The sequence below is a fragment of the Triticum dicoccoides genome, chromosome 1A (assembly GCF_002162155.2).
Source record: "Triticum dicoccoides isolate Atlit2015 ecotype Zavitan chromosome 1A, WEW_v2.0, whole genome shotgun sequence".
Classification (NCBI taxonomy): Eukaryota; Viridiplantae; Streptophyta; class Magnoliopsida; order Poales; family Poaceae; genus Triticum; species Triticum dicoccoides.
The window spans coordinates 167,585,430-167,601,369 of record NC_041380.1 but is presented as its reverse complement, the minus strand read 5'-3'; positions in this window follow the sequence as shown (position 1 = coordinate 167,601,369).

The following is a 15,940-nucleotide window of genomic DNA, read 5'->3' as shown; positions in this document are numbered from 1 at the left end:
TTAAGTGGCGATTGTAAGCCAACTCTTTATCCCTCTCTTATTCAGTACATGGGATGTGTAAAGATTACCCCTCTTGCGACATGCCTACAATGCGGTTACGCCTCTAAGTCGTGCTCCGACACGTGGGAGATATAGCCGCATCGTGGGTGTTACAAGTTGGTAATCAGAGCCTTCCCCGACTTAGGAGCCCCCTACTTGATCGAATTGCTGGCGTCGTTGAGTCTAGAAAAATGTTTTGAGTCTTATAGGATAATATATATCGACGAGTAGATTCTTTTTACTCCTCAGTCCCTTCGTCGCTCTGGTGAGTCATCGTGACGTAGAGTTTTGACTCTTCTCTTCTCAAATTTCACTAAAAATAATTTTAGGATCACGCTGGTATCTTGGAATCGTTCCGATGGTTTTGTGACGAGAACATTGTTCTTGGTGCCTCCTGACATTTAGGGGTTGTGGCAGTGTCCCGGGGAGTTGAGCTCCGAGGTGTTGTCAACACAATTTTATCGTTGTAGTTCTGGAATACCTGAGTTCGCCGACATCGAAAATCTCTTTTATGCAGTTGTTGGTGAGATAACCTCGACGCCACCCAGTACTGGGGCGGGAGTTCGGGAGTATTGCCATAACTCGTATAACGGATGCTTTTGGAAGGTTGAGGTAAACGATTTCCGAAGGTTTCTTGGTTATGTGTTGAAGGATGGATACAGTTGGATGTAGGATTTGCTAGTCTGGGTGAGATATTATGCTTCCCCTGTATCCCCAACACCTGATTGCATAACCGGAAAGTTTCAGGAGTTTATAAGTGGGAATTCAAGTATATCGTAGGATATCTTTCCAACAGATGTATGATATGAAATTGGGGTTCAACGTCTAGTGGTCCGCCTATCCACTGTTGGTTTTACAGTGGTCTCGTTGTGTCTTAAACAGTCCTTGGCTATGCTGACTCGGGGACGCTTTCTATGTCATGTGCACTGCCTTGTACATGATGGGGCTGTACGATCGAGCCCGTGTGGGCCCCACCACGAAAACTTCGGATGAAATCTCTATCATATGTTTGTTCTGGCTTATTCTGCAAGCCAATCCTTTGTTTTGTTTTCAGTTGTGGTATTCCAGTTGCTTCAAAGTCAAATGTTGATTCCATACTTTTCCTAAGCGGCGTTCTCATACTCCTATGTGAATACCAATCCTTCATGATCATCGAGTTTGTCATGTCAATTCTTTTTCAACCGGTGTGTTTCTCTTCAAGTGGTTCCGATCATTTTCAACATTCGCAAGATCAACTCTAAGTCTTCTCAACGTTATTTGTTTCATCCGCCCAAGCTGCCTTTGTTTTTCCCGCCCTCCCACCCTTTTTCTTCAAGGACTCGGTTTTCTTAATCAAGTATCCTTTTATTGATGGGAAGTCTCTCCATTCTTTTCCGTCAATGTTGTTACCCGGTGTTTCTCATGAAGATTCTAACGGAGCTTCAAGTTCATCATTCTTCGTTTATTTTATTTTCTCCAGTGGATTCAATTCAAGCATTGTTGATCATATTCATTTCCTTGTTTCAAATGCCTTCTCATGCCGGTGCACCTCTTAATCATTCACTACTCGCTATTCATTGTTCCGGAGTGCTGAAGATATCTCAGAAGATTCGTGTTTCCACTCTGCATTCGTTCAAGATCTTTCGAGGATGTCCTCTCATTCAAGCTTTTTAATTCAACCGGCGCAATCTCTCTTAAATTGTTCAACGGTGTTTCTCTTGAGTGGGCCCTAACCCACAGGTCTTTTCCCAGGATCTTACCTGACTCTTCTTATTTTCCCGGAGCTATCCTCAATTTCTTTTCGAAGTGTGACATAAGAATGAATTATCATGAGTCATATGTGTTTCTCCAAGATCTTTCAAATTCTTTTCATCGTTGGCTCAACCTCTTTGCTTTTGATTCTTCCAGAGTGTCTAAATAATTCATTGTGGTGTTTCTCATCATCATTCTCTGCATTTGAAGACCTAAGAAGAGTGTCTCTCAAATCTTGGTTCGTTATCTCAAAGATTCGTGATTATAGTTTGATGCCATACTCTCATAATTGTTTTGAATGTGAGAATTTTTTTTCATCCTTCCGGAGGAATCCAGGAGTCTTTTCAGTTTGATTCTCCAAAGCCCATCACTCAGAATTATTCATTCCAGCCTTGATCTCTTGTTCTCCAAATCTTACCGGTGCATCATTCAAATTTCTCTAACCATCTCGGGATCTCTTCATTCTCTTGTATCTAAACTCTATCATGTATCTTCGTTCTTTTTCTAATTCTTCCCGGTGTTTCTTTATCTTTCCTTTGTTCATTTTCAATTCTTACGGTGGTTCGTTCAAGATTTCTCTTACTTCTTTATCTTATCTATTCATTCGTTGTTTCAATCCTACCGGTGGTTCATTGAAGACCTTCCCAAGTTGGTGCTATATCTATCTTAATCCTTTCTACGAGAATAAGTAGTATGTCAAATCCGTTGCTTGTCATCAAGTTAAATTGATGAAGGATAAGCATAATGTAATTCTTATTCTTGTTTCATCGAGTGATTAATTCCTTATTCTGGAGGTTCATCAAAATTCTTGATCTCATTTATCCATCTATCCTTCCGGACTGCCAAGCTTTCTCGGCTATATCATTTCAAAGCTTCTTCTTATCATTGGAAGCCTTCTCTTGGAGTCCTTTTCAACTTTCCCTTTCGTTTGATCATTCTTTTACCGGAGTTCTTCATGGAGGCTCTACATGATGGTTCATCAAGGATTCAATTCCTTCTCCAAGCGTTCATCAATATTCTTTTGAGAGGAGCTCAATTTTTCTTCATCTTGCAATCCGGAGTGCAATTCCTTCTACCGTATCATTGGAGGTGGTATTATGTCATTCTTGATAATCTGAGTTCATGTTTCATAATTCACACAATTGTTAAGAATGAGGTATTTTAAATCCACCACTCCCTTCATTGGAATTATCTTGGGTTATATTTCACCTAAAGCTTCCCTTAAGGATTGTTGCTTTTATGGTGCTTATAAATGACCCTAGGCCTTCATTTATCCTTCCGGTGGGATAAGCTTCTCATCTCCATGTTGATATCAATCTAATCTATTGTTTTCCGTTAGTGGCAGAATTTCACCTCTTGATTTTGAGATGTTTTCCATAAGCCCACAACAAGCTTACTCTTTTCGTTGTTGATATCCAACAACTCCATTATCCTCAAGATCGTGTTTCCCTCCGTTCATTCATTCCATTCTTTCATTACTACCAGAGGCATTGTAATGTTGCTCTTTTCAAATCATCATCCTGAATGGTGAGCATCGTGTTCTTTTCGTGCTTGTCCTTTTAACCGGAGTGTTGTGCCCTCTACTCTAGTTCTTTTTCATCGTATCAAGTCTTGCATCTCTTTTCAATCGGAGTGCTACCCGAAATTGATTCTTTCTTATTCCTTTTTCTTAACGGAGTGCTTTCAACTTTGTTCACCTTCATTGTTTTCCTTCTTTCAAGTTGTTCAACTTTTCAAGGTTCTTTGGTTTCACTCGTTTTTCAAAGAAGCAACTTAGTTTTACCTCTTATCTTCCTCTTCCTTTTCCCTCCAGTGCCATTCTAGTTCTCGGGACGAGATCCTCTCGTAGTGGTGGAGTGTTGTAACGCCCCAAGACCATTGCGCCAGGTGTCCTCCAGTTATTCGCTGTCGTTGCCATGCCATTCGCTTGCGTGTTGCATCTTGTCATGTAATTATGTGCATTGCATCATCATGTTTTTCAAAACTTGCATCCGTCCGGGTTCCCCCAGTTCCGTCTGTTGTCCATTCTGAGCCTAGCCACACTCGCACGCGCCCGCGGCACGTCCGAAATATTATTTTGTAAGTGGCCGGAAAAATGTTCTCGGAATGGGATGAAAGTTGGCGTGTGGTCTTATTTTAGTGTAGGTAGGCCGCCTGCCAAGTTTCATCGCATTCGGAGTCTATTTGACGCTCCAACGGATAACTATAGCGACAATATAGCCGGTCAAAACGTCGGACGTTTTCGGTCTCTGAAAATTGTTGTCGGGCCGTTTTCTCTTCTCTCCTCTCAGTCCAAGCCCTTCTACACAGTCACAACCAACCCCTCCTGAACCCCCCTTGCATCAGTGTATCGGCCCCTTACGCACGTCCGAAAGTTGTCCCGAACCCGACCTGGGTAGTCGTCACCGTTGGATCCGGATCATCCCCAAACATCTACAAAACATCACCGTTTTCTTATTTCGACTCCCTAGCAATTTTATTCGCGATTGTCCGATTGCGATCGGAGGGTCCTATTAGCCCCTGACCAAAAATCCTTGCTATATATACTGCCTAACCCTAAAAATCCTCCCCCTTGTCCCATCGTGCCTCCGCCACCCACTCACCATTCCCCTCGGGATCTTCCTAGATCCACCTCGTTTTTCCCATGTACCCAACTGGCAGCCTCCACCTCTCCTCCCGATTCACCTCCAGCGATCCATTCAGTGAGGCCGCCGGCAGCAGCAGCTGCACCCTCACGCTACCCTCTATCCTCCACCTTCCCTCCATCGTGCCCCGCCTCCTCTGCTTCTTCTCAAGGCCATCCATGGAGTCAGCCGTCCCCGCCGGCGATGATCAGATAAGCTCCGCCCCTCTCCTTCCCTCGGTTCCTCCTCCCCGTCTTTCTTTCTTCCGCTCTCTCTGTCACATCTCTCTCTCTCCCTCGCAGGAACTCTTCCCGAGCAAGAGCGCCCGCCCCTGCCGTCAACGGCGAGCCGCAGATCGCTGAAGCAGCACCAGGCAGCTACCCCGCGTGCTATGGACCCCTGCTCGACCTCGGTTTTCCCGTGCTTGCGCCGTCGTGCCTTGTCGTGGTCGCCTCTCCGGTCATGCCGCCGCGCCCAGGCTCCACCGTTCGGAGCCTTGTCGCTGCGCCCGTCCGCCTCGGAGTCGGCCTAAACCGCCTCCTCCGCATCTGCATTGCCTCACCGGAGCTCCGTACGCGTCGCCGCCGTCGTCTTCGTGCCGCAGCCGAAGCGCCGCCCCCTTCCCTTGGATCCTCGCCGCCCCTTTGCCCTGCTCACCTTCTCTGCTTCGTTCAAGCAGGGAGGACGATGCTCCTCTGTCTCGTGCTATTGACCGAGGCCTTGATCCCAGTCAGTAGCGCGTGGGCCAACCTCACCCTGTCGAAGGCCCAGCCTCCCATCTAGCGGTGCGCGAAGCCCAGCTCCCCAGCCGGCCTGCTGCTGGCAAGGCGGCCTGCTGCCTCCCCACCGGGCCGGGCCAAGGCCCGAAGTGAGCAGCCCCCGCCCCTGTTACTAGTTGGGCCGGCCTCTGTTTTGGCCCATTCATATTTTGTTTCCAGATCTACAAATTTCCTAATTATTCTAGTAAACAGTTTTGCAGAAAACCCCCCAAGCATCATGTATTTAATAACTGTTGAACCGTGCATCGGATTAAAACAAACTTAATATGAAGGTTGCTTAGAATTTTGTGTAGTTTCATAATATGCCTTTTTCATCCATGTTTAAAATGTTTAAGATGCCGTTTGGTTAAATTTGCTCATATAGCATGCTAAAATGATTTAATTCATAACTAAATAACCGTAGCTCCAAACCTAACAAACTTTATATGTAAATGGGGTAGAATTTTGCCTAGTTTAACATGGTGTACTTGCTTTGCATGTTTAACAACTCTAAAATTTTGCTTAGGGCAGACCAGTACCAAACCTAAAATATGCACATGAGGAGTTTCCGGACTTGTTGTTTTGTTGTTCCGGCCTCATTTAAACTTGCCTAGATAGATAGTTTCATTATGCTTCACCTCTTGCCATGCTAACAACATTTAATATTGTTGAGTACATAAACGAGATCGAACTAAATAAGTCATGTGGTGTTTTGTCAATATGAAACGGAGTTGTTTATTGAGCTCCACTTAATTTGTAGGATTGGTTGTGCACTTTGCCATGCCATGCTTCATTAAACCGGACATGCATCATACTTGATTGCGCATCATGCCATGTTCATGTGTTGGTTGTTTAGTATGTTGTTTGCTTCTTTCCGGTGTTGTTTCTTTGGGCCAGTTCCGTTAACGTTGCGTTTGTGAGGATCCGTTTGGCTACGTCCGTTTGTCTTCTTCATGGACTCATTCTTCTTCCTTGCGGGATCTCAGGCAAGATGACCATTCCCTCGAAATCACTTCTATCTTTGCTTGCTAGTTGCTCGCTCTTTTGCTATGCCGCGATACCTACCACTTGCTATATCATGCCTCCCATTTTGCCATGTCAAGCCTCTAACCCACCTTGTCAAGCCTCTAACCGCTTTGCTCAGCCCCTCTTATAGCGTTGATAGTTGCAGGTGAAGATTGGAGTTTGTTCCATGTTGGAACATGTTTGGGATATCACAATATCTCTTATTTTAATTAATGCATCTATATACTTGGTAAAGGGTGGAAGGCTCAGCCTTATGCCTGGTGTTTTGTTCCACTCTTGTCGCCCTAGTTTCCGTCATACCAGTGTTATGTTCCTTGATTTTGCGTTCCTTACGCGGTTGGGTTATAATGGGAACCCCTTGATAGTTCGCCTTGAATAAAACTCCTCCAGCAAGGCCCGACCTTGGTTTTACCATTTGCTACCTAAGCCTTTTTCCCTGGGGTTCTGCAGGCTCAAGGGTCATCTTTATTTTAAACCCCCGGGCCAGTGCTCCTCTGAGTGTTCGTCCAAACTAGAGCACCGTGCAGGCCATCCCTTGGCAACTTGGGTTACGTCGGCTCCTGTACGCTTAGCTTATCCGGTGTGCCCTGAGAACGAGATATGTGCAGCTCCTATCGGGATTTGTCAGCACAGCGGGTGTCTTGCTGGTCTTGTTTTACCATTGTCGAAATGTCTTGTAACCGGGATTCTAAGCCTGATCGGGTCTTCCTGGGAGAAGGAATATCCTTCATTGACCGTGAGAGCTTATGATGGGCTAAGTTGGGACACCCCTGCAGGGTTTTGAACTTTCGAAAGGCGTGCCCACGGTTATAGGCAGATGGGAATTTGTTAATGTCCGGTTGTAGAAAACCTGAAACTTAACTTAATTAAAATGGATCAACCGCGTGTGTAGCCGTGATGGTCTCTTCTCAGCGGGGTCCGGGAAGTGAACACGGTGTTGGAGTTATGCTTGAACATAAGTAGTTTTAGGATCACTTCTTGATCACTTCTAGTACACGACCGTGCTTTGCCTTCTCTCCTCGCTCTCATTTGCATAAGTTTGCCACCATATATGCTAGTGCTTGCTGCAGCTCCACCTCATACCTTTTACCTACCCATAAGCTTAAATAGTCTTGATCGCGAGGGTGTGAGATTGCTAAGTCCCCGTGACTCATTGATTACTTCCAAAACCAGTTTGCAGGTGTCGATGATACCGTGCAGGTGACGCAACCGATCTCAAGGAGGAGTTCGATGAAGATCGTGTTCGTTATGTTGTTCTGTTTCCAGTTGATTAGTAGTGGAGCCCAGTCGGGGCGATCGGGGATCTTTTGCATTAGGGGTGGCCTTCTTTTATTTTGGTTCCGTAGTCGGACCTTGTTTGTATCTGGATGATGTAATGCTATTTTCATGTATTGTGTGAAGTGGCAATTGTAAGCCAACTCTTTATCCCTCTCTTATTCAGTACATGGGATGTGTAAAGATTACCCCTCTTGCTACATGCCTACAATGCGGTTATGCCTCTAAGTTGTGCTCCGAAATGTGGGAGATATAGCCGCATTGTGGGTGTTACAAGTTGGTAATCAGAGCCTTCCCCAACTTAGGAGCCCCCTGCTTGATCGAATCACTAGCGTTGTTGAGTCTAGAAAAATGTTTTGAGTCTTATAGGATTATATATATCAGAGAGTAGGATTCTTTTTAATCCTCAGTCCCTTCGTCGCTCTGGTGAGGCATCCTGACGTAGAGTTTTGACTCTTCTCTTCTCCACTAAATTTTTTTAGGATCACGCGGGTATCTTGTAATCGTTTCAATGGTTTTGTGACGAGAACATTGTTCTTGGTGCCTCCTGACATTTAGGGGTTGTGGCAGTGTCCTGGGGCGTTGAGCTCCGAGGTGTTGTCGTCACAATTTTATCGTTGCAGTTCATCGGGATTTTACCGGAGTACCGGGATGTTACCGAAACCCCCCGGTAAATGTATGGGCCTTATTGGGCCATAGTGGAGAGAGAGAGAGGAGACCAGGGCAGGCCGCGCGCCCCCTCTCCCTCTGGTCCGAATTGGACTAGGAGGGGGGTGCCCCCGTTTCCTTCCTCCCTCTCTCCCCCTGCCTTCTCTCCTAGTCCAACTAGGAAAGGGGGGATCCTACTCCCGATGGGAGTAGGACTCCTCCTGGCACGCCCTGCTAGGGCCGGCTGGGCTCCCCCCTTGCTCCTTTATATACGGGGGCAGGGGGCACCCCAAGACACACAAGTTGATCAGTTGATCTTTTAGCCGTGTGCGGTGCCCCCTCCACCATAATCCACCTCGGTCATATCGTAGTGGTGCTCAGGCGAAGCCCTGCATCGGTAGCATCATCATCACCGTCCTCACACCGTTGTGCTGACGGAACTCTCTCTCGAAGCTCTGCTAGATTGGAGTTCGTGGGACGTCACCGAGCTGAATGTGTGCTGAACTCGGAGGTGCCGTACATTCGGTACTTGGATCGGTCGGATCGTAAAGATGTACGACTACATCAACCGCGTTCTCATAACGCTTCCGCTTATGGTCTACGAGGGTACGTGGATGACACTCTCCCCTCTCGTTGCTATGCATCACCATTATCTTGTGTGTGCGTAGGAATTTTTTTGAAATAACTATGTTCCCCAACAAGGAGGCCGCCAGAAGGGACCCGCTGTCCATCACCTTCGAATCCAGCGAATTTCCCGAAGATGAGGATCGCTCGAGGTCAGAACGAGCCAGACTGCAAGTGCATGATTTAACATGTTAAAATTATGAAGTAAAGAGGCTGGGTATATGAACATGTCAGTGCCTTTGAGTACTCATGATTCGGCTAGGGGCTTATCTCTGGCGTGCCACTCCGAGCTGTTGTCGATGTCCCATGCGGAGTTGTCCGTGAGGGAAACCTTCCCCTTCTTGGATGCCTCTGCCTCCAGATGCGTGGAGGCCGCCCTTTTCTTCCTTCCCCCCTCCAAAGGAGAATTTTTTTTCCTCGTCCTCCTCGTTGTCCTTGATGTGGGAGGAGTGGGTCTTGGCATCTTCGGACGTCACGTCTGAAGTGCCCTTATGGCGGAGATCACTCCTGGTCTCCTTGGCCTTCTTCTTGGCCTTATTCTCCGGCGCTTGGTAGGGCGCCAGAACCAGCATTTTCGTTAGAAGAGGGATTGCTAGGTTTTTGGGCAGCGGAGCCGGACACTAGATCCGCTCCGCCTTCTTTGTCCAGCCCTGAAAAAATGAATGGGGAAGCTTAGACGTCTTCCTTGAATATGCAAGTAAAGGATACACCTTGAAATACGAAAAACCTACCGCACTAGCGGGATGGGCCAGGTCGTGCCCGCGGGCCTCGGTTGTCGCCGGCCACATCTCGTTGGCCTTGAAGAGCACCTTCCAGATGTCTTCGTGTGTAATGCCGAAGAATAGTTGCAAGGTCTGGTGCTTGGCCGAATCGAACTCCCACAGATGGCAAGTCCGGCTTTGGCATGGAAGGATTCGGCGAGCAATCATCACCTGGATCACATTAACAAGCTTGATGTTCTTGTCCACCATGCTCCTGATGCGCATCTGAAGCGTTGTCAGCTTGTTCGACGAAGACCAGTCTAGGCCCTTCTCTAGCCAGGAGGTGAGCCTCATCGGGGCGCCGGACTGGAATTCAGGAGCTGTGGCCTAGTTGGCGTCGCTAGGCTCTGTGACATAGAACCACTGCTGTTGCCACCCTTTGACGGTCTCCACGAAGGTACCTTTGGGCCATGTGACATTGGGCAGCTTGCTCACCATGGCGCCTCCGCACTCTATGTGTCGACCACCCACCACCTTCGGCTTCACATTGAAGATTTTCAACCACAATCCGAAGTGGGGTGGGATGCGAAGGAATGCTTCGCACACGACAATGAATGCCGAGATGTTGAGGAAGGAATAGGGGGGAAGATTGTGGAAATCTAGCCAATGGTATAACATGAGTCCGCGGACGAATGGGTGGAGAGGGAATTCCAAACCATGGACGAAGTGGGGGATGAATACCACCCTCTCATGGGGCTCTGGGGTGGGGATGAGCTGCCCCATTGCTGGAAGCCGATGGGCGATTTCTTTGGCTAAGTAGTAGGGCTCCCGAAGCTTGGTGATGTCCTTCTCCTTGATGGAGGAAACCATCCACTTGCCTTGCACTCCAGATCCGGACATGGCTGGAGTGCTTTTTTGAGGTGGAAAGGATGGAAGCTTGGGCGCTGGACCTCGAGAATGGATGGGCATAGAGAAGGAAGGCGTGGGTGGAAGAGGTGAATCTTATCCCTTTATAAAGGAAGTGAATATCAAGCGCCTCCCCACTCGCCTTAAAACTCGCATATTCCCCAAGGTTGTGCGGGAGGCGCGGTTGGATTACCCATGCCCGTATTGATGAGAATCCCGCAATAAGGGGACACGATCTCTGCTTTGGCAAGACGTGCCAATAAAACCACATCTTGAAACATGGAGCGGGGGGCTAAAAAATGGTTCAAAATAATGACCGGGCTGTGACATGATGTCATGCTACAAAAGTTGTCAGTGGATTGGACTCATAAAATATTATACTCTCTGCGTGTGTGTGGTACTCGTTTTGGAGTATTCGGAGGAGGAACCCGCCTTGCAGTGCCGAAGACAATCTGCGCGCCAGACACATCATCATTGAAGCCTGGTTCAGGGGCTACTGAGGGAGTCCTGGATTAAGGGGTCCTCGGGCGTCCGGCCTATGTGACAAGGGCCGGACTAATGGGCTATGAAGATACAAGACAAAAGACTCTCTCCCGTGTCCGGATGGGACTCTCCTTGGCGTGGATGGCAAGCCTGGCGTTCTGATATGAAGATTCCTATCTGTGTAACACTACAAAAAAAGACACATCCGTGACATTTTGGGCCGAACGAATTTTTTTCTGTCATACTTATGACACTTCTATGACGATAATTGTGACAAAACCCGGTATCATCATAGATGTGGTGGCCTCCTACTTCTATGACAAAAAATCATGAAGAAAATGGGCTTTTCGTCCTGGGCGGGCCGGAGACGCAGCTACATGACATTCTTTGGGCCGTCCATGACGGAAAAAACTATGGTAGAAGCGAGGGCGAGGAAAATATTGGGGTGTTCCCAGTTACAATGGGTGGTCGGGGCCGAGCGATGCATGGAGGTTTGCGCATTTCTCTCGTACACGTACGCGCGTGGGTGCGAGGCATTGGGCTCTAGCTGAATCCGAGCGAGGCATTCGCCTATTGAACCCGAGCAATTGCACTGCAGGCTACGCGTTACTGAACCCGAGCGATCGATCGATGGCTGTTAACTGAACCTGATCGAGCGATTCCTTCGCTACTGCTGCTAACTAAAGCCAATCGATGCTGCCTCTGGATGAACAGTGAGCGTTGTTGGGGGAGGGGGGGGTTGGATGAACAGTTCCCGGTGGGGGTGGATGAATAGGACCCCGTGGTGTTGCCTCTGGATGAACAAGACCCCGATCAATCGAGCCGGTTGGGACTGGATGAATAGGACCTCGTGGAGGGCTGGATGAACAGGACCACCCCGTGGGAACTGGATGAACAGTAGACGGTGGAGGGCTGGATGAACAGTAGCCCGTGGAGGGGTGGTTGAATAGGAGCCCGTGGAGAGGGCTGGTTGAACAGTAGCCGGTGGAGTAGCGCGCGGTGGAGGCTGGATGAACAGGAGCTTGTGGATGAACAGTCGCAGGTGGAGGCTGGAGGAGGTGGACGGTGGATGAACAATAGCCCGTGGTGGCTGGAGAGGGTCGACGGTGGAGATGAACAGTATCTCGTGGTACGCCACACCCCTCCCGATGAATAGGACCCCCCGTTTCGATCGTAGCGCTCCAACACAAGTCCGTTTTCTCCGTTTTCCGGTAGGCCACACCCCTCCCGATCAACAAGACCCCGTTTTGACCGTAGGAGGTCCGTTTCCTCCGTTTTGTGGTATGCCAGACCCCTCCCAATGATCAGGATCCCGTTTCGAACGTGGCCCGTTGAACACAAGGTCGTTTCCTCCGTTCTGCGGTACGCCATGCCTCATTTCCATCGACTATTCCGTCCAAGCCCTCTCGATGAACACGACTACGCATTCCGTTCTGACCCAGCCGGTTGGCTCCCCATGAACATGACGACGACGCAGTTTCTCCGTTCCGACCCAGCCATGTACACGAGCCCTGGCCGTACGTATGCGCGAGCAGGCATTGGAGACCCCGCCCATATGTACTTACGTGGTCATATTTTCTTTCTTGCACATTGACCGATGTACGTACGTGTACATGCTACATGCGTGCCTCTACTACGACACGTGCACACTCTACATCGACCAATATGTACGTACACGTTCGGGACCAGAATGATGATGCTACGTATGCTTCGACCAGGTGGGTCCCGACTGTCAGGCACTTCCTTGCATGCGAAGATATAGCTGGTGGGTCCCAGCAGTCAGGGGGCGAATCATTTTTTTTGCCCAGACGCACTTCCTTGCGTGCGAAGATGTAGCTAGTGGGTCCCAGCAGTCAGGGGCGAAACGTTTTTTTCGCGAAATATGGTGGCCCGTCCAGTGGGTTCCCACTGTCAGGTGCAGGAATAATTATTTTGCACGTAATAAGGAGGCACTTCCTTGCGGCTGCCGTGGACCCAGCTGTCAGCCTCTCCACGTACAGTACTCTTTCGATGGAAGTCAGTCATTGACCACATTGACCACGCCGCGCCAAGAGCACCAAGGCGGTGGACGATGGCGAGGCCTCGGAAGGGGATGACTGTCACAGCCTTAGAAATCTTTTGTAATTAGTGGCATTGGATCCATGCATCATTTTCATTTTCAATTAATCTTGAAATGGGGATGCTTAAACCCTAGCACCAAATGAATCCAACTAGGGTCAAAATAAAATCTTTTCCATTGCACACAAAATGCCCTCTAAAAATGTTCAACATTTTTGGATTGAGGTGGAAGCATCTACCAAAAAAATGGTTTACATTTTTGCAGGACATCTTTGGGCTTTGAATTAATTCAAACATATTTGATTGGAGCTATTTAAATGCTATATATATATTTTAAGTGCTCCAAAAATGCTGGAAGTTTTTATGGGTCATTAGAATAACTTAGACAACACCCCTAATTATTTCCAGGATTTTATTAAATGGTTTAGTATTTTACTAAACCAAAACAGAATAAGAAAATAGAAAACAGAAACTAAATAAAAGAGAGAGAGAGAAGGACTAACCTGGCACTTACCTCGGCCCAGCCCAGCCACCCCCCCTGCCAGTTGTCTTCCGCGTCTCGCCAGAAGGCAGAGGAGAAGACAGCCACGGCGCCGCGGCGTGCCACGCCGGTAGCTGCCTGCCTGGCTGCCCCCTCATCACCCTGGACTCCCTCTGCGACACCACGCTACCCCCTGGACCCCCTTGATGCTTTCTCACTCTCCCTCGCCCTCGTTCCCTTCTCTGTCTCTCTCTCACGCGCGCGACCGAACGCATCCGTCGCCGCCGACAAGCACCACTACGGCCACTGCCTCCCCCTCGCTCCCTGGACATGCCCAGGAGCTCTGCCACTTTTTCCTCTACCTCCTCGATGAGCCACGAGGCCCCGAACGCGCTGCAACACCGCCACCGCCGCCGCCCTCTTTGTTCGGCCACCGAGATCGCCGGCGACCTCTCGTCATCACCAGCCCCTCCCCGAGCTCGCCGAGGCCACCTCTGAACTCGCGGTGAGCTCCTCTATCGATCCCCCTACTCCCATGCCCACTAGCTCATCGTAGCCCTCATTTCCGTCGAGACCGAGACCTCACCGGCACCGGACTTGTCGCCGTCGTCGTTTTGGTACGCCTCCGTCCAAACCGAGCGCGTCACTGCACTCAGTGCACCCCCAGGAGCACGTTTCACCCACCGGCTCCTCCTCCCATGCACCACAACGCCAAACTCGCAGGTGCCCGAACTCCGGCCGCCGCTCGACTTGATGCCGTCGTCGACTCCGGCCACCCCAGGCCCAGCTACTACCACCAGGCGACGCGCTGCAACGCCAGCTACCCGTAGAGACCAACCACGTCTCAAACCGCGGCCTGTACACGAAACCCGAGCAACTCCGGCGAGTTGCCGCCACAGGTTTGGTCGCCGCCGGCTGAACTCCGGTGACTCCGACGTGGCACACTTAGTTAACGCTAATGACGCTGCTAATTTAACCCCACAGCCGCTGACATATGGGCCCACGCCCTAATTAACCCCGGGCTTCATTTTCTGTTTAGTTTAGATTAACCCAGCGGGACCCACGTGTCAGAGTTGACCCCGCTGACGTGGCCGTTGACCAGGCCCACATGTCAGCCACACTAGCCAGCTCTGAGAGACTGACTAGTGGGTCCCAGCCGTCAGGTTTGACTCTGGGCGACCCTGTTGACCTGCTGATGTCATAATGACGTAGTGCTGACGTAGTAAAGGAATTTCTGGTTTTAAAATAATACAGGAAATTCCAGAAAATGCCCAAAACTTCTAAAAATCATAGAAAATCAACCGTAACTCCAAATGAAATAAATTATATATGAAAACTTATTAGAAAAATTCAAGGAATCTGTTTATGGCATTTTCATGCATGTTTGAACAATGTTTGTCCTCTATTTTGGACAAAACAAATAAATGTCATTTAACTAATCATATATGGAGTTTGAATTTGAATCTTGTATTCAAACCAACTTCATTTAATTGTGTTGCTAGTTGCATTAGCTCAATCAACAACATATTGCCATGTCATTATCATGCATCATGTTGTGCATTGCATTGATTGTGTTCCTTCTCTATTGCCGGTGATTGTCCCCTCTCGGTAGACGCTGCTCCGACGCTGTGATTGTTAACACTGATGAAGACTCAATGTTATCTTCAGAAGTGCCAGGCCAGCAAAACCCCCTTGTTCATTCCGATACAAACCCACTCTCTCGCTCCTGCTCTCTTTTTCTGCATTAGGACAACAACGATTCAACTGTTACTTGCTGCGGTAGCTGAACCCCTTTATCCTTTGCATGACCTGTCATTGCCATAGTAAATAGATGAAACCCACTAGCATGAGTAGGAGTTGTTTGAGCCCGATGTGCCTACTCATTCATGCTTGTTTGTCATGCCTGCTACTGCTTAGAGTTGAGTTAGGTCTGATTCATCAAGGATGAATTGGAGGTGTGTAAACATGTCCTACTATGTGTGAGCTAAGTGTGTGAACACGATTTGGTAAAGGTAGCGGTGAGAGGCCATGTAGGAGTACATGGTGGATTGTCTCATTGAAGCCGTCCTCAGGAACTAAGTTCTGTGTTTGTGATCCATGAAACAGTTACTACCATGCATTGGGCCCGAAACCAATGGACCCTCTCGACTTATTAACTGCCCTTGTCCTCTGTCCAGGAGTTGCAAGTAGTTTCTGGTGTTTGTAGTATGCTGGGGGTCGTGCGCAGCGCTGACCGAGGGGTGGGCTGTGTTGCGGTAGGCACGTGGCACGGTGTACCGGGCGCCCGTTTTGTGTCTCGGGAACCCTGCACACATCGTTTGGGGCTGTGAGCGAAACTCCGGCCGGATCTCCTCGCGGATGGAACCCGAATAGGCGATAAACCTGGACTAGAGACTTGTGTGGTTAGTTAGGTCGTGGCCGACTCCCTCGCCAGGCTTCTGCTTGAAGGTTGCCGAGATACACGATGTGTACATGGTGGTAAGTGGCGAGAGCGTGTGTGAAGAAGTACACCCCTGCAGGATTAATATGATCTATTCGAATAGCCGTGTCTGCAGTAATGGACTTCTGGGTTGCCTATAACAGTTC